Below are 21,738 nucleotides of genomic sequence, written 5' to 3' on the forward strand. Positions count from 1 at the left end.
ATATCCAATGTGAAAAGCTGGGGTCCTAGCAATGATTTCTATGGTACCTCACTAGTCACTGCCTACCATTCAGAAAAAGAGGGATTGACATGTCCATTCCACCCCTCCCCCCGCCTTACCTTCTCCACCCCCTGCTCTCATCCACCTCCCTGCCACCCACCCAGCCAAACCATGTCCAGAGGGCTGGTTTATATGAACCCTGGCAGTGCAGGTTTTTCAACACAGTTGGAGATAGTGATCAGTTCCTCCCTAACTTGCGTTGCTAATTATGTATTGCCCTTGGGGGGAGTTGGGAGGGTCAGCTAACTGATTCTGCCAAACTATTTGATAATTCTAACATTTCCTCCAATTAGGTCCTTTTTGCAATCACAAACTACTTTGCAGTTCTGGCTGCTTGAGCAAGACTGTCCCACGAGCTGCTGTTTGTGGCCGCCCGTCTATTAATACGTGGAGGAATGTTAGCTATGTTCACTGGGCTGAGGTCTCTGACATTTTGCAGCGCAGTTAAAAGGTAGAGACAGCTGCTGGGCCCGGGGACAGCCTGATGATTGGCAGGACACAAGGTCTCCACGCCTGGCCAATTGATGGGAAAGCTGGGTTGCAAACACCAGCAGCAATGCAAACTGAAGAGCCAGGGAGCCATAAATGCACTTGCTCGTTTCTCAAACTAACTGGCCCATCCAAGGTGGTGGCAGGCAGGAAACGGTGCACATCTTTGGTGAACAGCCTGCTATCAGCCTTTCAGAGAAGGTAAGAAATAGATGTCCTGGGCCATTGGCTCAGCTGGCTGTTAGGTCCAGATTACGTAATGAAGCAACTGAGCACCATTTGTGAACCCCCCCCCCCTCACCCTCACCCCCACACACACCATTGCAAGATTGCTTTGCCTGACTGCAGTTAATGCCAGCTGCTGCCTATTGCAACTTTATTTAGTTGACCCTAATGAACTTGCCTTTCGTCCAGCAGATCCCAGTTCTCCACAGTTTGATAATAATTTTTGACAGGGTACAACAGACCCATTCTGGTCCTAGTTTGTTCCCATATTAAGTGGTAATTTTGACTAGAGAGGTGGTTCACCCATCCCACAAACCCCTGCCTTTAGTCTGTCTCCTAACCTTTGACCTTTTGGGGACTCCAAATTACTGGCGCAGCTCCCAGGATCACATTAGCATTAAAGAGTGGTCTCTATGGCACAACCAGTCTCTCCCTTGGGTCAGGAGGTTGTGACTTCACATGTCCCTCCAGAAACTAGAGCATAAAGCTAAACGAACGCCGAATTTTGCATCGTCATTGTGCCCCTATTTTGGGAGCTTGCTGTACACTGGACGGCACGGTGGCTCAGTGGATAGCATTGCTGCCTCACAGCACCAGGGAGCCCGGGTTTGATTCCCACCTTGGGTGACTGTGTGGAGTTTGCACATTCTCCCCGCGTCTGCGTGGGTTTCCTCTGGGTGCTCCGGTTTCCTCCCACAATCCAAAGATGTGCAGGTCAGGTGAATTGGCCATGCTGAATTGTCCATAGTGTTACGTGCATTAGTCAGAGGGAAATGGATCTGGGTGGGTTACTCTTTGGAGGGTGAGTGTGGACTTGTTGGGCTGAATGGCCTGTTTCCACACTGTAGATAACCTAATCTAAGATGGGCTGCCATGTTTCCTGCTTTTCTTCAGTAGCTCCAAAGGTCTTGCAATTCTGAGGTCATGTTGTGGTTGTACAGGACATTGGTGAGGCCTCTTCTGGAGTATTGTGTCCAATTCTGATTGTCCTGTTATGTGGAGGATATTGTCAAGTTACAGAGGATTCAGAAGAGATTTACCAGGATGTTGCTGAGAATGGAGGGCCTAAGTTATAAGGGAGAGACTGGATAGGCTGGGACCTTTTTCACCAGAGTGTAGGAGGTTGAGGGCTGACCCTTACTGAGGTTGATAAGATCATGAGAGGTATAGATAAGGCAGATGTCTTTTCCCTACGGGGGTAGGATTTCAAGACTGGGGACATATCTTTAAGGTGAGAGGAGAAAGATTTTAAAAGAAAACGAGGGGCAACATTTTTACACAGAGAGTGGTTTGTGTGTGGAATTAACTGCCAGAAAAAAGTGGTGGATGCAGGTACAGTTATAGAGTCACAGAGATGTACAGCATGGAAACTGGCCTTTCAGTCCATCTCCTCCATGCTGACCAGACATCCCAACCCAATCTAGTTCCACCTGCCAGCACCCGGCCCATATCCCTCCAAACCCTTCCTCTTCATATACCCATCCAAATGCCTTTAAATGTTGCAATTGTACCAGCCTCCACTACTTCCTCTGGCAGCTCATTCCATACGTGTACCACCCTTTGCGTGAAAAAGTTGCCCCTTAGGTCTCTTTTATATCTTTCCCCTCTCACCCTAAACCTATGCCCTCTCATTCTGGACTCCCCTGTCCCAGGGAAAAGACCTTGTCTATTTACCCTATCCACGCCCCTCATGATTTTATAAACCTCTATAAGGTCACCCCTTAGTCTCCGACACTCCAGGGAAAACAGCCCCAGCCTATTCAACCTCTTCCGATAATTCAAATCCTCCAACCCTGGCAACATCCTTGTAAATCTTTTCTGAACCCTTTCACTTTTCACAACATCCTTCCAATAGGAAGGAGACCAGAATTGCATGGAATATTCCAACAGTGGCCTAACCAATGTCCTGTACAGCCGCAACATGACCTCCCAACTCCTGTACTCAATACTCTGACCAATAAAGGAAAGCATACCAAACGCCGCCTTCATGATCCTATCTACCTGCGACTCCACTTTCAAGGAGCTATGAACCTGCACTCCAAGGTCTTTGTTCAGCAACACTCCCTAGGACCTTACCATTAAGTATATAAGTCCTGCTAAGATTTGCCTTTCCAAAATGCATTTATCACATTTATCTAAATTAAATTCCACCTGCCACTTCTCAGCCCATTGGCTGATCAAGCTCCCGCTGTAATCTGAAGTAACCTTCTTCGCTGTCCACTACACCTCCAATTTTGGTGTCATCTGCAAACTTTCTAACTATACCTCTTATGCTCACATCCAAATCATTTATTAGAATATTTAAAACATACTTGGATAAGTTCATGAATAGGAAAGGTTTGAGGGATATGGGCAGGCAGGCTGGACTAGCTTAGTTTAGGATTATGGTTGGCATGGACTGGTTGGACCGAAGAGTTAATTTTTATGCTGTGTGGCCCACTAGAGAAATGCAAATTTTTATTTCTTTTGACAGGTCTGTACCTCATTCCCACTTCACTGCTTTGGCCCCATGGCAGGCTCTGACTCCTTTGATGTGATTTTGAAGTCTCCAATTGTCAGGCTGCATCCACAGCTATTTGGGGTGGAGGCAGAGAGCCAGACCTAGTCCTGAGACAACTGACTTTCAAACCTTCTCTCCTGGAGGGCACGTCTGAATTACTGGGTAGAATCCCACATCAGAGCACAAAGTTCAAGCTGACAATCCATTGTAGCACTGGGAGAATGCTGCATTGTCAGAGGTGTCATTGTTCAGATGGGACATTGTGATTCAAGAAGGCAGCTCACTGTCACCTAGGGATAGGCAATAAATGCTGGGCCCAGCCAGCGATGACCACATCCCATAAGGGAATAAATCACCAAAGTAGAAAAGAATAAAAGTTATTGCCTACTTGTAAAATGTTTGACAAGGTCCAAACTGCTACAAATCCTCTGGTATTCTGATGTTAGATAATGGTTGATGATTTTAGGCAGACTTTAAAATGGTGCGAGTTTGAGAGAATGACTGATAGCATTCATTTGAATTTGGAAACATGCAGTGTTGGGGTGTGTACAGGGCTCAATGTACACTCACCTGTCAGGATAAAGCATGATAAACATTGAAGGAAGGGATTCTACTGTATCCATTTCTGAAGGGACTTGAATCAATACATGGACAGATAGCTTGAATGTTAAGGCACATTCATAGAACAATTGACTAGAAAACGAAACATACTGCTTTTCCCATGTTAATGACAGCTGAATGGGCAGCACAATGGTCTCAGTGATTAGCACTGCTGCCTCGCAGCACCACAGACCCCGGTTCGACTCCACCCTTGGGCGACTGCTGGTGTGGAGTTTGCATGTTCTCTGTGTGGGTTTCCTCAGAGTGCTCCAGTTTCCTCCCGCAGTCCAAAGAAATGAAGGTTAGGCAGTTTGGCAGTGTTAAAGTGTGCAGCCCAGGTGGATTAGGGATACAGGGTGTAAGATGATCTTCGGAAGGTTGGTGTGAACCTGATGGGCTGAATGGTCTGCCTCCATTCTATGGATGTTCATTCGGAAGACTGTGTCCAATTTTAGTCACCACGCACAGTGGGTGATATTGAAAAGGAACAGGCAAGAGCTGCGAGATTAATTTCTACTTTAGTCAGTGAGATTGGTGAAAAGGTATGGGAACCTTCACTTTAGAGAAACATGGAGTAGGGGAATGGAAGCCAGTTAGCTCAGATGGTGGAAACATGCTTCAGCATAATGCCAACATCTGCCTTTGATCCTGATTTGAAAGGCCACCTCTGAGAGAAGCTAACCAAGAAACCAGCTCAGGGAAGCATCAGCTAAAATGAACCATTTACGTCAAGTATCTGTGAATAAATGAAAGGTCAGGGGAAATCTGATTGAGTTTTATAACATGCTGAAGGGAAATGCTTGTGGTCAAGTTATTGGTTTAAATCAATCCAGTCAATGAAGGAGGAGAAAGGGAATTGAATTTGTATAAAGTCACTGAAATAACTGCACAGAGCTCAGGTTCCCCTTTATTTACTTGTGCACACTACGGTGCCTGTGGCCTGCCAGCTCAGAGTCAGTCCTCAGTTGAGGAGATTCTAATCGCCTGTTCTTTGTCATGAAACAGTACAAATACAAACAGTTAACAGTAATAAGCAGTGGTTGACAAAGGACCTGTATTTACAGGGGAAAGAGGCAGCAAGGCCAAATCCCCAAACCCTGCCAGGGAGGTGAGAATGCACCGCAAATCACACCTTATCGTATTAAAAAGGAAACAGTAACACAAACCGATACAAGACAGTGCATTAAAACGGACAATGAACCAGGACATAGCCACCCGCACCTCCCACCTTCTGGCCACAAGGCAGCCCGTCGTGTGCCCCTTCCAGGTCTCAATCTGCCCCATGCCCCTTCCAGCTGTCAGTCCGCCCCATGTCCCTTCCAGCTCTCAGTCCGCCCCATGCCCCTTCCAGCTCTCAATCCACCCCATGTCCCTTCCAGCTCTCAGTCCGCCCCATACCCCTTCCAGTTCTCAGACCATCTCATGTCCCTTCCAGCTGTCAGTCCGCCCCATGTCCCTTCCAGCTCTCAGTCCGCCCCATACCCCTTCCAGTTCTCAGACCATCTCATGTCCCTTCCAGCTCTCAGTCCACCCCATGCCCCTTCCAGCTCTCAATCCACCCCATGCCCCTTCCAGTTCTCAATCCGCCCCATACCCCTTCCAGTTCTCAATCCACCCCATACCCCTTCCAGTTCTCAATCCACCCCGTGCCCCTTCCAGTTCTCAATCCACCCCATGCCCCTTCCAGTTCTCAATCCGCCCCATACCCTTTCCAGCTCTCAGTCCGCCCCATGCCCCTTCCAGCTCTCAGTTTCCCCCATGCCCCTTCCATCTCTCAGTCCACCCTATGCCCCTTCCATCTCTCAGTCTGCCCCATGCCCCTTCCATCTCTCAGTCCACCCCTTGCCCCTTCCAGCTCTCAATCCGCGCCATGTCCCTTCTGGTTCTCGGTCCACCCCATGTCCCTTCTGGTCCTCGGTCCACCCCTTCCCCTTCCAGCTCTCGGTCCACCCCTTGTCCCTTCCGGCTCTCGGTCCACACCTTGTCCCTTCCGGCTCTCGGTCCACCCCATGTCCCTTCCGGTTCTCGGTCCACCCCATGTCCCTTCCGGCTCTCGGTCCACCCCATGTCCCTTCCGGCTCTCGGTCCACCCCTTGTCCTTTCCGGCTCTTGCTCCGTCCCTTGTCCCTTCTGGTTCTCGGCCCACCCCTTGTCCCTTCCGGCTCTTGGTCCGTCCTTTGTCCCTTCTGGTTCTCGGTCCACCCCTTGTCCCTTCTGGTTCTCGGTCCACCCCTTGTCCCTTCTGGTTCTCGGTCCACCCCATGTCCCTTCTGGTCCTCGGTCCATCCCTTGTCCCTTCCAGCTCTCGGTTCGCCCCTTGTCCCTTCCGGCTCTCGGTCCACCCCTTGTCCCTTCTGGTTCTCGGTCCACCCCATGACCCTTCCAGCTCTCGGTTCACCCCTTGTCCCTTCCGGCTCTCGGTCCACCCCATGTCCCTTCTGGTCCTCGGTCCATCCCTTGTCCCTTCCAGCTCTCGGTTCACCCCTTGTCCCTTCCTGCTCTCGGTTCACCCCATGTCCCTTCTGGTTCTCGGTCCAACTCATGTCCCTTCCAGCTCTCGGTCCTCCCCTTATCCCTTCCAGCTCTCGGTCCGTCCTTTGTCCTTTCCAGCTCTCAGTTCACCCCTTGTCCCTTCCGGCTCTCGGTCCACCCCATGTCCCTTCTGGTTCTCGGTCCAACTCATGTCCCTTCCAGCTCTCGGTCCACCCCATGTCCCTTCTGGCTCTCGGTCCACCCCATGTCCCTTCCGGCTCTCGGTCCACCCCTTGTCCTTTCCGGCTCTTGCTCCGTCCCTTGTCCCTTTTGGTTCTCGGCCCACCCCTTGTCCCTTCCGGCTCTTGGTCCGTCCTTTGTCCCTTCTGGTTCTCGGTCCACCCCTTGTCCCTTCTGGTTCTCGGTCCACCCCTTGTCCCTTCTGGTTCTCGGTCCACCCCTTGTCCCTTCCGGCTCTCGGTCCACCCCTTGTCCCTTCTGGTTCTCGGTCCACCCCTTGTCCCTTCCTGCTCTCGGTCCACCCCATGTCCCTTCTGGTTCTCGGTCCAACTCATGTCCCTTCCAGCTCTCGGTCCACCCCATGTCCCTTCCGGCTCTCGGTCCACCCCATGTCCCTTCCGGCTCTCGGTCCACCCCTTGTCCTTTCCGGCTCTTGCTCCGTCCCTTGTCCCTTTTGGTTCTCGGCCCACCCCTTGTCCCTTCTGGTTCTCGGTCCACCCCTTGTCCCTTCTGGTTCTCGGTCCACCCCTTGTCCCTTCCGGCTCTCGGTCCACCCCTTGTCCCTTCTGGTTCTCGGTCCACCCCTTGTCCCTTCCTGCTCTCGGTCCACCCCTTGTCCCTTCTGGTTCTCGGTCCACCCCTTGTCCCTTCCGGCTCTCGGTCCACCCCTTGTCCCTTCTGGTCCTCGGTCCAACTCATGTCCCTTCCAGCTCTCGGTCCTCCCCTTATCCCTTCCAGCTCTCGGTCCTTCCTTTGTCCTTTCCAGCTCTCGGTTCACCCCTTGTCCCTTCTGGTTCTCGGTCCACCCCTTGTCCCTTCCTGCTCTCGGTCCACCCCATGTCCCTTCCGGCTCTCGGTCCACCCCATGTCCCTTCCGGCTCTCGGTCCACCCCTTGTCCCTTCCGGCTCTTGCTCCGTCCCTTGTCCCTTCTGGTTCTCGGCCCACCCCTTGTCCCTTCCGGCTCTTGGTCCGTCCTTTGTCCCTTCTGGTTCTCGGTCTACCCCTTGTCCCTTCTGGTTCTCGGTCCACCCCTTGTCCCTTCTGGTCCTCGGTCCATCCCTTGTCCCTTCCAGCTCTCAGTTCGCCCCTTGTCCCTTCCGGCTCTCTGTCCACCCCTTGTCCCTTCTGGTTCTCGGTTCACCCCATGACCCTTCCTGCTCTCGGTTCACCCCTTGTCCCTTCTGGTTCTCGGCCCACCCCTTGTCCCTTCCAGCTCTCGGTCCTCCCCTTATCCCTTCCAGCTCTCGGTCCGTCCATTGTCCTTTCCAGCTCTCGGTCCACCCCATGTCCCTTCCTGCTCTCGGTCCACCCCATGTCCCTTCTGGTTCTCGGTCCAACTCATGTCCCTTCTGGTCCTCGGTCCACCCCTTGTCCCTTCCAGCTCTCGGTTCACCCCTTGTCCCTTCCGGCTCTCGGTCCTTCCTTTGTCCTTTCCAGCTCTCGGTTCACCCCTTGTCCCTTCCGGCTCTCGGTCCTTCCTTTGTCCCTTCCAGCTCTCGGTTCACCCCTTGTCCCTTCCGGCTCTCGGTTCACCCCTTGTCCCTTCTGGTTCTCGGTCCAACTCATGTCCCTTCCAGCTCTCGGTCCTCCCCTTATCCCTTCCAGCTCTCGGTCCTTCCTTTGTCCTTTCCAGCTCTCGGTTCACCCCTTGTCCCTTCTGGCTCTCGGTTCACCCCTTGTCTCTTCTTGCTCTCGGTCCATCCTTTGTCCCTTCCGGCTCTCGGTTCACCCCTTGTCCCTTCCTGCTCTCGGTCCGTCCTTTGTCCCTTCTGGTTCTTGGTCCACCCCTTGTCCCTTCTGGCTCTCGGTCCACCCCTTCCCCTTCCAGCTCTCGGTTCACCCCTTGTCCCTTCTGGTTCTCGGTCCACCCCTTGTCCCTTCCGGCTCTCAGTCCACCCCATGTCCCTTCCGGCTCTCGGTCCACCCCTTGTCCCTTCCGGCTCTCGGTCCACCCCATGTCCCTTCCGGCTCTCGGTCCACCCCTTGTCCCTTCCGGCTCTTGGTCCGTCCTTTGTCCCTTCTGGTTCTCGGTCCACCCCTTGTCCCTTCTGGTTCTCGGTCCACCCCTTGTCCCTTCTGGTTCTCGGTCCACCCCATGTCCCTTCTGGTCCTCGGTCCATCCCTTGTCCCTTCCAGCTCTCGGTTCGCCCCTTGTTCCTTCCGGCTCTCGGTCCACCCCTTGTCCCTTCCAGCTCTCGGTTCGCCCCTTGTTCCTTCCGGCTCTCGGTCCACCCCTTGTCCCTTCCTGCTCTCGGTCCACCCCATGTCCCTTCTGGTTCTCGGTCCAACTCATGTCCCTTCTGGTCCTCGGTCCACCCCTTGTCCCTTCCAGCTCTCGGTCCGTCCTTTGTCCCTTCTAGTTCTTGGTCCACCCCTTGTCCCTTCTGGCTCTCGGTCCACCCCTTCCCCTTCCAGCTCTCGGTCCACCCCTTGTCCCTTCTGGTTCTTGGTCCACCCCTTGTCCCTTCTGGCTCTCGGTCCACCCCTTCCCCTTCCAGCTCTCGGTCCACCCCTTGTCCCTTCTGGTTCTCGGTCCACCCCTTGTCCCTTCCGGCTCTCAGTCCACCCCATGTCCCTTCCGGCTCTCGGTCCACCCCTTGTCCCTTCCGGCTCTCGGTCCACCCCATGTCCCTTCCGGCTCTCGGTCCACCCCTTGTCCCTTCCGGCTCTTGGTCCGTCCTTTGTCCCTTCTGGTTCTCGGTCCACCCCTTGTCCCTTCTGGTTCTCGGTCCACCCCTTGTCCCTTCTGGTTCTCGGTCCACCCCTTGTCCCTTCCGGCTCTCGGTTCGCCCCTTGTTCCTTCCGGCTCTCGGTCCACCCCTTGTCCCTTCCTGCTCTCGGTCCACCCCATGTCCCTTCTGGTCCTCGGTCCATCCCTTGTCCCTTCCAGCTCTCGGTTCGCCCCTTGTTCCTTCCGGCTCTCGGTCCACCCCTTGTCCCTTCCTGCTCTCGGTCCACCCCATGTCCCTTCTGGTCCTCGGTCCATCCCTTGTCCCTTCCAGCTCTCGGTTCGCCCCTTGTTCCTTCCGGCTCTCGGTCCACCCCTTGTCCCTTCCTGCTCTCGGTCCACCCCATGTCCCTTCTGGTTCTCGGTCCATCCCTTGTCCCTTCCAGCTCTCGGTTCGCCCCTTGTTCCTTCCGGCTCTCGGTCCACCCCTTGTCCCTTCTGGTTCTCGGTCCACCCCATGTCCCTTCCTGCTCTCGGTCCACCCCATGTCCCTTCTGGTTCTCGGTCCAACTCATGTCCCTTCTGGTCCTCGGTCCACCCCTTGTCCCTTCCAGCTCTCGGTTCACCCCTTGTCCCTTCCGGCTCTCGGTTCACCCCTTGTCCCTTCCAGCTCTCGGTCCACCCCATGTCCCTTCTGGTTCTCGGTCCAACTCATGTCCCTTCTGGTCCTCGGTCCACCCCTTGTCCCTTCCAGCTCTCGGTTCACCCCTTGTCCCTTCCGGCTCTCGGTCCACCCCATGTCCCTTCTGGTCCTCGGTCCATCCCTTGTCCCTTCCAGCTCTCGGTTCACCCCTTGTCCCTTCCGGCTCTCGGTTCACCCCTTGTCCCTTCTGGTTCTCGGTCCAACTCATGTCCCTTCCAGCTCTCGGTCCTCCCCTTATCCCTTCCAGCTCTCGGTCCTTCCTTTGTCCTTTCCAGCTCTCGGTTCACCCCTTGTCCCTTCTGGCTCTCGGTTCACCCCTTGTCTCTTCTTGCTCTCGGTCCATCCTTTGTCCCTTCCGGCTCTCGGTTCACCCCTTGTCCCTTCCTGCTCTCGGTCCGTCCTTTGTCCCTTCTGGTTCTTGGTCCACCCCTTGTCCCTTCTGGCTCTCGGTCCACCCCTTGTCCCTTCTGGCTCTCGGTTCACCCCTTGTCCCTTCTGGTTCTCGGTTCACCCCTTGTCCCTTCCGGCTCTTGCTCCGTCCCTTGCCCCTTCTGGTTCTCCATCCATCCCTTGTCCCCACTGGTTCTCGGTCCGCCCCTTGTCCCCTCTGGTTCTCGGTCCACTCCTTGCCCCTCCAGCTCTCAGTCTGCCCTGACACACCTTCCAGCCACCTCAATGGCAGCCAGGTTATTTTATTTCATTAAACAATACAAGTTACAAACAACACAAACAGCCATATAGAAGAAATAGCAATCTACAGGGGAAAGGGGAAGGAAGGCCAAATCACCAAATCCCATTGTACAACCAGTTCACAGGGAAACCTTGAATCCCACAATAAAACAGTGCGTATAATACAGACACCCCCGGCAACCAAGCAAACCACCCGTCCCTCCCACCTTCACCCAGTTACGTTGGTCAACCAAGGCTCTCCTGATTGGCCCAGGTTAACAACCCCAATGAAGAAGCTTGTAGTTAACGAGGTCCACTGTTTCCAATCAGTGCAGTCACATTCCGATAAGGCATCAGGAGTTGAATCTTCCCAAAGAACAATAGTACTGATTTATCGGATTCCCTTAAATGAGAGGGGTCCCACTGCTGGTTGGCGAGGAGTTGATCTTGTTAGGAGGTAGGCATTAAACAGCATCATCTGGATGAGATTCGATTGTCGATGGTGGTTCAAAGATGAACTCTGCAGACATGGGTCTGCCAGAATTGGCTTCTGGATTCTCACATCTCCAGGAAATCACACAGCTTCAGGTATGAAGGAGGTATTACAGTGGTGCGGGACAGATTCGTTTGACCAAAGAGTCTTTTGCCGTCTGTCATTGTATTAACGCCTCCAAATATCAGGGCATGTATCAGCTGGTGTCCAGTGATCTATGATGGTCAGGGTTGTACACAATTACAAAAAGGTTCTATGTGTGCTGGATCTCTGCAAGAGCAACTTAACTAATCCCTAAGGGACAACTTTTTCATGCAGAGAGTGGTATGGGTATGGAATGAACTGCCAGAGGAAGTGGTGGAGGCTGGTACAATTACAACATGTAAATGGCATCTGGATGGGTATATGAATAGGAAGGGTTTGGAGGGATATTGGCCGAGTGTTAGCAGGTGGGACTAAATTGGGTTGGGATATCTGGTCAGCATGGACGGGTTGGACGGAATGCTGTGCATTTCTATGACACTGTTACTTCCCTTTCATCAGAGCCCTCCAGATTTACTCTTTTGGGTCTCCTACCTATTTTCCTTTCATGCGCTCAGGCAGTACATTTCACATCCTAACTACTCACTGCAAGGTTTTCCTCATGTTGCTATTAATGCGTGTAACAATTGCCTTATTTTTTCTTTAGAGTTATAGAGTCACAGAGATGTACAGCACATATTGATATCCTTTAGTTCCTGACCCTTCTACAACGGTTCGGTTTACGAAACCTGGTTGGCATGGATGAGGTAGGCCGAAGGGCCTTTTTCTGTGTTGTATGTCTATAATAGTTACTCTCTGCTCTGGTTAGGTCCCTCATGGTTTTGAGCACCTCTATCAAATCTCCTCTCGATCTTCTCTTTGGAGAACAATCCAAGCTTGTCCAATTTTTTCAGGTAACTTTTTTTTCTCTTCTATCCTGGAACCATTCTTGTAAATCTCTTCTGCAGCCTCTCTCATGCCTTCGCAAGCTTCCTAAAGTGCGGTGCACAGAAATGGACTCGGTACTCCAGCTGAGTCCCCACCAGTGGTTTACAAAACTCCACCATAACTTCCTTGCTTTTGTACTCCTTGCTGCGGTTTCCACCCGTCACACTTTTGAGATGAAGAATTCTACAGAGCACCCACTTTTTCCAGCTGAGGTGATAGTTCTTGAACATCACATTAATTTGCATCATTATGGTTGTCTTACTGGAGAGATTTGCAACAGAGTGCATACACCACACTAAAAGGACAAAAGCACTGATGTTTCAAATCCACTGGAAACATTACACTGTCTTTTCATGTGAGCACAGACACATTTTCAAAACCTGCACAAAACCACTATTTGTAACAATTCAGAGCCCTAAATAGTTTCACACACTGCACTCAGTCTGAATTTTGCAGATGTCGTTTCCTATTTGTAACAGGAGTTTTAAAGGTCTTATGTTGATTAAAAATAAATGATACATAGTTGAAATTCAGTGGATCAGAGGAAAAGGTAAAGTTGAGTAAATTGCGGTTTACTGTGTTAATCGGAGCCTTGGGCCTCCTGGTGTTCTTGCCTTTTCTTTAGGTTCAGATGTTTTATCAACTGCTAAATGAGTACAGGCATCACTTCTTTTGACAAGAAACTTAATCTATTTCTTCTTAGATCAGGATACGGCCAATTGAGCTGCAAATGCCGACGTTAGCCTGTTTTATCTTGTTTTAGTGTCAACAAAAGAAAATGCCTGAACCAACGTTGCGTGGTTTCTATGGTTATTGGTAAAAACTGTCACGTCATCTCAGTTTTGTCCTTTGACCCCCCCTGTACTTAGAATGGCCACCTTTCAGAATTGAAAGACCACTACTTTGCTGTTAGTTTGATGGTTAATTTGCATGAGTTTTATCAGTGGTAATTTTGGTCGGATTGTCTTTGATGAAATAACGTTTTACATTGATTTTCATTACCTTTATCCAAAATTCCATTGCACGCTCAGACACCACTTGGAAGTCCCTGCTGTATGCCCTTATTTATAAGGTCTTCTCCAACCTGCCTTGCTTCATTCAACAATGTGCGTGTCATCCTCAAGCCTCTTAGTTCTTGCACTGTCTTTTGGAGATGCAGCCTTTATTTATTATTGCTTTCTGTGTTCTCGCTATCAAAATGTCTCTGCATTAAATTTTATCTGCTCCCTGTCTGCTCATTGTACCAGGCCACCTCTAGCCTCTTGATGTCTGTCACTGTCGTTACAAGCAGACCTCTCGCGAGGTTTCCCAGTTTGTTAAGGTTCCTGAGCGAAGAATTCCCAAGTTTTCATTCACCCAGGCAACTGGTTAGTTGCACCAAGGTTAATTTAAAAAGGATCCCATTCCTTTCAGATGCCTTTCTCCCAGACCAAATAAACTAGTGGTTTAAAAGGAGCTGGTTTAACCAGGCTTCCTTAAGTAAACAAGAGTGACTTTTTTAGTATTCGAAAAGAAAGAGTTACGCAACACATAGATTAGGAATAAGAGGTGAGTCCATCAAAAATATACAGATCAGTCTCTTTATTTGGTTTGCAAAGATTAAATAGTGGCACTTTGATGGTTCAACAATCAATTTCCAGAGTCTGGGCTTTTCTGTCGTTAGTCAAACCCTTTTGGTCAGTTTCCTTTGATGGTGGATGGTTGTGAGAGCTCTAAGTGAGAGAGTCTTTCTGATGTCTTGTGTCCTGGTTTGATTTGTTAGCTAGCTGGCTTCTACCACTCAGAGTCTATTACCCTGCAACAAAGGGGTGATTCTTCAACACAACACAAAGTGTGCTTAAACAAAGGCTAGTAAACCATGGTGCCCCAGTTCACTAAACATCATCATTATTGGTGGTCCCTCACAGATGTGCATGACTCTCTTCTACCCTCAGAGTGAGTCCATAGGTGGCTGTACATTCTGATGTGGCTACCACAGGCTCTGTTACACTTGGGGCAGAAGGTAGTCGTGGGATGGGGTGAGTGGGGCATTAATGGGGCACCACGCTCTTTACTCTGTTTGCACCTGCCTTCTGCTCTTTCCCAGCGGCAAGTCCCAAGGTGCTCGATGCTTTCCCGGGTGCTCTACTTTGGATGGTCTTTGGCTAGTGATTCCCAGGTGTCAGTGTGAATATGCTGCATTTTGCCAATGAGGCCTTGAGGGTGTTAGTGAAGCGCTTCCTCTGTCCCTCCTGGGGCTCACCTGCCGTTTGGGAACTGGGAGTAGAGCATCTGCCTGGGGAGTCTCGTGTCAGTTACGTGGATGAAGTGCTCATCTTTGTGGCTGATCAAGGTGGGGGAGGTCAGCGCCTCAATGCTGGGGATGTTGGCATGGTGGAGGGTGCTGGTGCATTTGTGTCCCTAACAGATTCGCAGGATCTTGTTCAGGCAGTGTTTGTGGCACTCCTCCACCCCCATTCTGTTCACTAACACACTTTCTTTCACTAGCAAACACAGACCAGAGTTGCAGTTAGCTTTTAATTCCTTCCTTTCTATATTCGTGAAGACAAAATGCAAAAGCATGTCTGTAAGGATATCTTTCCCCTGTCAGTCCTCTCATGATCTCTTCCTGTTATGTTTCTCTCTTTCTATTTGGTTTCCCTGACACACCACAGGTATGACATTCCATGGGTTCCCACACACAACTTCGCCAGAAGTGACTGACTTTACATTTACCATCTTTTCTTTGTGTGTTTGTAAAAAACACATTTTGGAATTCAAAGTTTAAAAAATTGTCCGTCGTACTTTGGGATTCTGATCTGTCATTGCGATACTATCCTCTTCACAGCTTGCAGTACATGAAAGCTTTGTGTCATCTACAAATTCTGATTTGTACCCAAGCCTCAGTGATGACTAGAGATCAAGACACAATACCCCCCCAGCCTTTCAGGTGGCTCTCAGATCCTAACCACTTGGCAATAGGTCTTTTGGCTTTCACTTGATGTTGAACCTCAACATAGTCCCAGTCCGAAAAGGAAAAGCGCCATTCACCATTTCTCCCTGTCTCCTGACACTCTGTTGCTTTTCAGGGGTGGCTGTCTCCCCGATGGATGTGCCCCAGTGTTGTTCCAAATGAGAGGGTCAGAGTCAATTGCTTGTTTCCTTTTCGGACTGGGACTATATTGGGGTTCAACGTTATTTGCCAAAAGACCTATTGCCAAGTGGTTAGGATCTGAGAGCTACCTGAAAGCGTGGTGGAGATTGCGTCTTGATCTCTAGTCATCACTGAGGTTTGGGCACCTACCAGAATTTGTAGATGACACAAAGCTTTAAAGTACTGTGAGCTTTTGAAGAGGATAATATTACGACGACAGGTCAGAATTCCAAAGTACTGCAGACTATTTTTGGGCACATCTGGGGCACACAACCCTGCAGGGGGTGAAGAAAGTCCCGTGGCCTATTGTGACAATAACTTAAATCTCCAGCTCTCCCAGGACCTTGGTGTTATCGGTTGCCAGGGACAAAGCAGTGGATGAACAACAATGTGTCGTGGAAGAGATCCGCGCATTGATGAGATTGCGAATGACATGCCTGCAACTTTCAACCCCCTCTTGACCCAGGTAGCTGGAGAGATGATGATAGAATTCTGACTCCCGTATCCTTGGAAGAGGAGCGAGCCTGGATAAATTAACCAGCGGATCACCGGCAGAGGTTTAACAAGCTCAGCCCGGCTGGTCAAAGGGCAGCAACTTTCAACTGACCGATGCCTTGTGCCTGAAGCAGTGTGAGGAACCTGGCAGGTGGTGGCAGACAGATCCCTGGATAGTGTTTCACAGCTAATGAAGGAAACAGCTCAGTATTTAGAGAGTGCCCAGGTCATCAATCACAGGCAGACGGATCGCGGCAGCTGCTTTCTGCAAGGGGCTGGAACAGAAATAAAAAAACAGAAACGCTCGGGGCGAACCTGGGATTTAATTCTCTCTTCGCTCGCTGGATTTAAACCTGCAGCTCAGGCAGAATCCAGCACGAGGGGCTTGACGGTGTGAATGACCTTACTCAATCAATCGCTCTTTCTGCCTCTCTGAGTACTGGGTTCGAACCTCAATCTGGAGACTGTCACACCGCTGCAGTTCCAAGGCAGAGCCAGGTGGTGAGACATTAAACCCAAGACCTCACTTGCACTCCTTTCACAGAGAAAGATCCCATGGTAGTGGCACAAAGAGTTGGAAAGTTTACCTCAGTGGGTTGGCCCATATTTATTTCTTGATGATGCATGAAGGCTGGTTATCTGGTTCCTAACACGTCGTTATTTGTCAAATGTGTGTCCACCATTCCCATAACTCCATGTTTGGAATTTTTCCTGTCAGGTTTACGGCCCTATCACTCTACGGACATAATTCTTTGCAAATTATATCTGATATGGCTGTCACTACGAGGAACTCTGGGCTCATTCTTCCTAAAGGCGACCACAACAGTCTCCCCAAACATCTTTCCTCCAAGAACATGACTGCACTTGCTAACTCAGTTGTGCCCTCTTGTGTGTAATAATAACCGGAAGGCATCTCCTCCATATCTCCGGAATTACCCCTGAAGGACTTGCCCTCTTCTAAACAGTGTCCCTTAGCAACATGAGCCCAAGGAAATGGATGCAGACAATCGCCTGTGGTACCTTACTAACAGGTGTTCTCCTGACCCTCGGTTCAGCACTGGCTAGCTGTTTGCATAGGCCCATAACTTGCTCCCAGCGAAACCTTGTGGGACTTCAACCTTACCTTTGGCCGCTTCCCCATTCTCTATTCTTCTTTTTTCCCCTTCATTCATTTTTTTATTCCATCCTTCTCCTCGGCCGCTATCTCACTTTGAAGCACTGTCCTCCGTGCCCTACCCCATATGTTATCCATTAGCGATTTACCTCCTGCTACCTCTATGACATTACCCGTGTATGCCCCCTACCTTCCAGAACCCTTCCAGTCCTACAATGAAGTCAGAATTCTGAAGATGCTGGAGATCTGAAATAATCTGTTTCTGCCGTTTTCCAAATCTGGCCTCCTGACTTGCCTTCAACCTTTTTGGCTGCATGTTCTGAAATTCCCATCGCCCCCCCCACCTCTCTCAAAACATCCGGAGCTAAAATCTCACCCGTTGTTTTTGATGCTGCCTCCTCTCAGACCTGATAATAGACAGCCCAAGTGATTGGCTGCCTCAGCACTAAAGCAGAAAGCCAGCTCATATTCGGCCAATAGTACGTCGAGCAGCTAGCTGCTGTTCTTAAAGGGAATCTGTCCCTGTTAAAAGAGAAGTTGTATTGACTTTCAGGAGGCTGTTGCTGAAGAACATGGCTGTAACTTTAACCAAGTGAAATGGAAGAAGAGATCAGGGAGATAGTTTCGGGAACACAAATGTGGTACTGAAGGTTTTAGTGGTTGGGACCTGCAGGAGGAAGTTCTGAAGGACATGCTCAGAGAATATCTTCAGCTGGTGAGCTGACTGTCACATACCTACTGATATTACCAGCTGCCAAGGGCACTGCATTGCATGGAGCTTTCCCTCTCTGGTAGTCTCCACTCCCTGTCATGCCACAGACTGGGACATGGTGGAACTGTGGCTCTCCTGTCTGTAGAATCTCCTGTGTGAACAGCTAACCCCACACCCCATGCTCTGACAATGACAATGCGTCAACTCCCGATCAATTCCCCCATTCCGCAAATTGGGAACTCATCAGAACAGCTCTAAGAATGCTACAGGAGATTAGCTACTGAAAAACCTCTCCACTAATTCACTAAACCTGTATAGTAGAACCTCGATTATCCAAACATCAATTATCCAAATTTCAGATTACCCAAACAAGATCTCAAGATCCTGTAAAAATGGCATTAGGCAACTCAGCAATCAGTTATCAGTTCAGAAGCATTATGGGAAGCATTGCCAGATAACCCAGAAATGTTTGAAAACTGGCACTCAAATTACCGCCTGTTTCCATTTATCCGAATGATAAATGATACTTCCTGCCTTGTTCTGATAATCGAGGTTCTAACTGCTCTTCAAATGACGCACAGACTGGACCTGTCTTGCATTTGTCCAGTTCAGCCTCAATGAGAGATGTACACTTTCTGAGGAAAGTGGTCTTTCTTTAGGAAAACCGGCACAACCCCCACCAGGAGTACTGTGTGACATCAGGTCAGGCTGGTGTCCAGGCACTTGTGGTCTATGCAGTGGAGGTCAGCTGGAGATCGGCAGGGCCAAACCTTCCACCTGTGCTGCTTTGAGTTTGGGCCATTGTAGACGGGTCATACAGGATGACGTGTGAAGATCTTTCTCTTCAGGGGTCATTTGCACAGGAAGGTGAGATTCATCCTCTACTTGGAGTTTAAGAAAGGGTCTTTCCGTGCACACCAATCCACTTGGAGTCTGTATTAATTAGACAGGAAATTATGGTCAAGAGTGTGGTGCTGGAAAAGCACAGCAGGTCAGGCAGCATCCGAGGAGCAGGAGAGTCGACATTTTGGGCATAAGCCCTTCATCATCTCTCCCTCAGATGCTGCCTGACCTGCTGTGCTTTTCCAGCACCACACTCTCGGCTCTGATCTCCAGCGTCTGCAGTCCTCACTTTCTCCTAGACAGAAAATTATGTCGAGAATAATGGCTATCTGTGAGTGAGTTAGAAGACCACAACTCAACCAAGGAATATGATAAATATCTCTGAATAGTATTTGAAGACGTAACTTTGGCTGTGCAGTCATTTCTGTCAACATTGGAAGATTTGACTGCCTGGTTGGAATTGGTTGTGTAGACATGGTGGCACTTCCCATTCCTCTTGCTGAGGGCTATTATTAAGTGCGGTATTTGTTTACGCTGATTCTGCTAGGTCTTGCAGTCTAGAGAGAAGAGACAGGCATCTTTTTCTGGGGTTTCTGTCTTCTTATCTACGAGGGACAGCTAAATCAAAATGTTTTAGAGTCCGCGGTGACATACATATAAACAGTTTTTACAAATAAAAGGAGTTTATGACTGGTTGCTGCAGTGTCCAAATGCAATAGACTGATAAGCTTTTATGGGGCAGGAATCAATGGGAGTGTGACACCTGAACCTACTGATCTAGTTACAGAATTCAAATCACTTGTCTCCTTTCACCTCTTTATAAAGAGCTAGGCACTGGCCTTCTCTTTAATTTTAGTAACTTGGCCTATGTTGTGTGAGCTCATAGCTGACACTGGAGAAGTGCAAAGATCCCCGAAGTATTTCGAAAGATATTTGTCTGTTGTCAGTCTATCTCCCCAGAGGGAAGCAGATGATGATCCGTACGCTCAGCCATTAGGTTATCGGTCAGGATTGACCTGCAGTACTTTCCTCACTGTGGAATAAAGTTCCTACATCAGTGAATCATTTAAATACGGGATGCCTCATCCTGTGCACCCACTGAGGCAGTGTTGAACTAATCCTTGTTAGCTGTGATTGCCAGTTCAGGCTGTATGTAATCTTGGAATATCCTTCAATGCATTTATTAAAATTATTTTAGCATATTGGCCTCGCTGCCTGGGCCTTCTACCACTTATTGCCCATCCCTAGTTGCCCTGGAAAAGGTGGTGGAGAGTTGCCACTTCAGCCTTGGGATGTAAGGAATGTTGTTAGGGAGGGACTTTGAGGTTTTTTGACCCAGTAACAGTGAAGGAATGGTGGTGTAGTCCCAAGTCAGGATTGTGAGTGGCTTGGATGGAAACTTGCAAGGGGTGGTGTTCCCATATATCCATTGTGCCATTGTGCTTCTAGACAGAAGTGGTCATGGGTTTGGAAGGTGCTGTCTAAGGATCTTTGGTGAATTTCTGCAGTGTAGCAAGGGAAATGGTACATAGCTGCTGCTGAGTATCGATGGTGGAGGGAGTGAATGTTTGTGGATGTAGTGCCAATCAATTCTTTGTCCTGGATGGTGTCAAGCTTTTTGTGTGTTGTTGGAGCTGTCTCATCAAGGCAAGTGGGGGAGGATGGTCAAGATAATGAATCAGATCCCAACCCTAAAAGTGAATGTTGTTTATTTTTTTTTCTGCAGAAGATTCTTTTTAAAATAATTTTGCTGGAACCATAAATTGCCTGCAGATATACAGTCACTTGCTGTCTGACAAAGTCCCATACGAGACCCATGAATGTAGAGTGTCAGGGAAACCAAGAGAGATACATAACTGGAAGATTTAATGAGGGGCTTAATATCTCTCAGTAGAAAGCCACCTTTTATAGAATTTTTGTATTTTGGCCTTTGAATAATGTATAAAAGAAGGTTTAAAAAATGACTACAATGTTAGTCTGTGGTGCTGTTCTAACGTGGAAAAGTATGCTGCGAGGGTCACAGCTTTGAGATCAGCTTTATTAAACACTCTTGCACTACAGGTAAAACGGGAAAATAACTCTCTCTTATTCAGAGTGCTGCAAGAAAGACATTGCCAAAAGATATCATGCCAAAAGAGTTTCAACAACCAATATAGCCAAGAATGTCTAAATTGGCTGTTCAATGATGTCCATAACATCCCCATTTACCCATTTTTCACAAACATTTCAGGTACTGATTTCTTTTTAACACCTATCTTTTAGAATTTACCTCTTAGTTCTAATCCGTGTAGGGGGGAGGGGGTGTGTGTATGTGTTCAGTTTCTGTTTTTTTTCTTGTGTTCAGCAATTAATAAACTCACTTTTCTGTAACTCAAGAAAGCCTGGTTAAATTGGCTCCTTTTAAAACGCATGTTCATACAGGCATGGGAGAAATGCTTTTCAAATTAACCTGATTTTAACTAATCAAATGGGTGGGTGAATAAAAAGGGGAGCTGGTTTGTCCCTATTCACCTGAGAGGTTAATAGTTTGAGGTATCTCATTTGGAACTGTAACAAATTGGGAACGGCACTTGGGGACTGGCTGTGACAGTTTTCCGTCACACGCCTGACTTATAGGTGATAGACAGATTTTGGGGAGTCAGGAAGTGAGTTACTCATCTGATGATTCCTACCCTCTGATTTGCTCTTGTAGCCACATTATTTGTATCACTGGTCAAGTTGAGGTTCTGGTCAGTGGTAAAGCTGTAGGATATTTGATTGTGCAGGACTCTGTGATGGTAATGGCATTGAATGTGAAGAGGTAATGGTTAGAGGTTCTGTCTTTGGACCCTAGCACTCATGTGGCATAAATATTACTTGCTCTTTATCAGACAATGTCATGTTGCATATGGACACCAACTAATTCAGTATCGGAGGAGTCGTGAATGATGCTGAACATCGTGCAGTCATCAGCAAACATCCCCATTTCTGACCATCTGATGCAGAGAAGGTTCAGGTTTCAGTGTTAATTCTGAGATGTTGTGAGGTTGGCTGTTCAATGATGGCCATAACATCCCCACCTACCCATTTTTCACAAACATTTCAGATACTGATTTCTTTTTAACACCTATCTTTTAGAATTTAACTGATATCAGTGCCTGATATCAATGCAGAGTGAATCAAAATATTGAAGACTGGTATCTCTGATGCTGGGGACTTCAGGAACAGGCTGGGCTAGATGTTGGACTTCTGGGCTGAAGATTGATCCCAGCCTTGCCTTTTCTACTGATGTGCTGGTCTCCCCCTTGTCGAGGAGAGAGATATTTGCCGAGCACCCTCCCCTAGTTGGCTTTTAATTGTCATCCACTGTTCA

General features: G+C 49.2%; 1 long non-coding RNA gene across 1 annotated transcript in view; it reads left to right on the forward strand.

Moving 5' to 3' along the window:
* Nucleotides 1-509: 509 nt before the first annotated feature.
* LOC140483487 (uncharacterized) overlaps nucleotides 510-21,738 on the forward strand; it is a 33,190-nt gene continuing 11,961 nt past the window's right edge. The window contains exon 1 of the long non-coding RNA XR_011961975.1: nucleotides 510-750. This is a non-coding gene — a long non-coding RNA (uncharacterized lncRNA). The remainder of the gene's footprint in view (nucleotides 751-21,738) is intronic.

Source organism: Chiloscyllium punctatum, chromosome 12 (genome assembly GCF_047496795.1).
Source record: "Chiloscyllium punctatum isolate Juve2018m chromosome 12, sChiPun1.3, whole genome shotgun sequence".
In the NCBI taxonomy this organism is placed as follows: domain Eukaryota; kingdom Metazoa; phylum Chordata; class Chondrichthyes; order Orectolobiformes; family Hemiscylliidae; genus Chiloscyllium; species Chiloscyllium punctatum.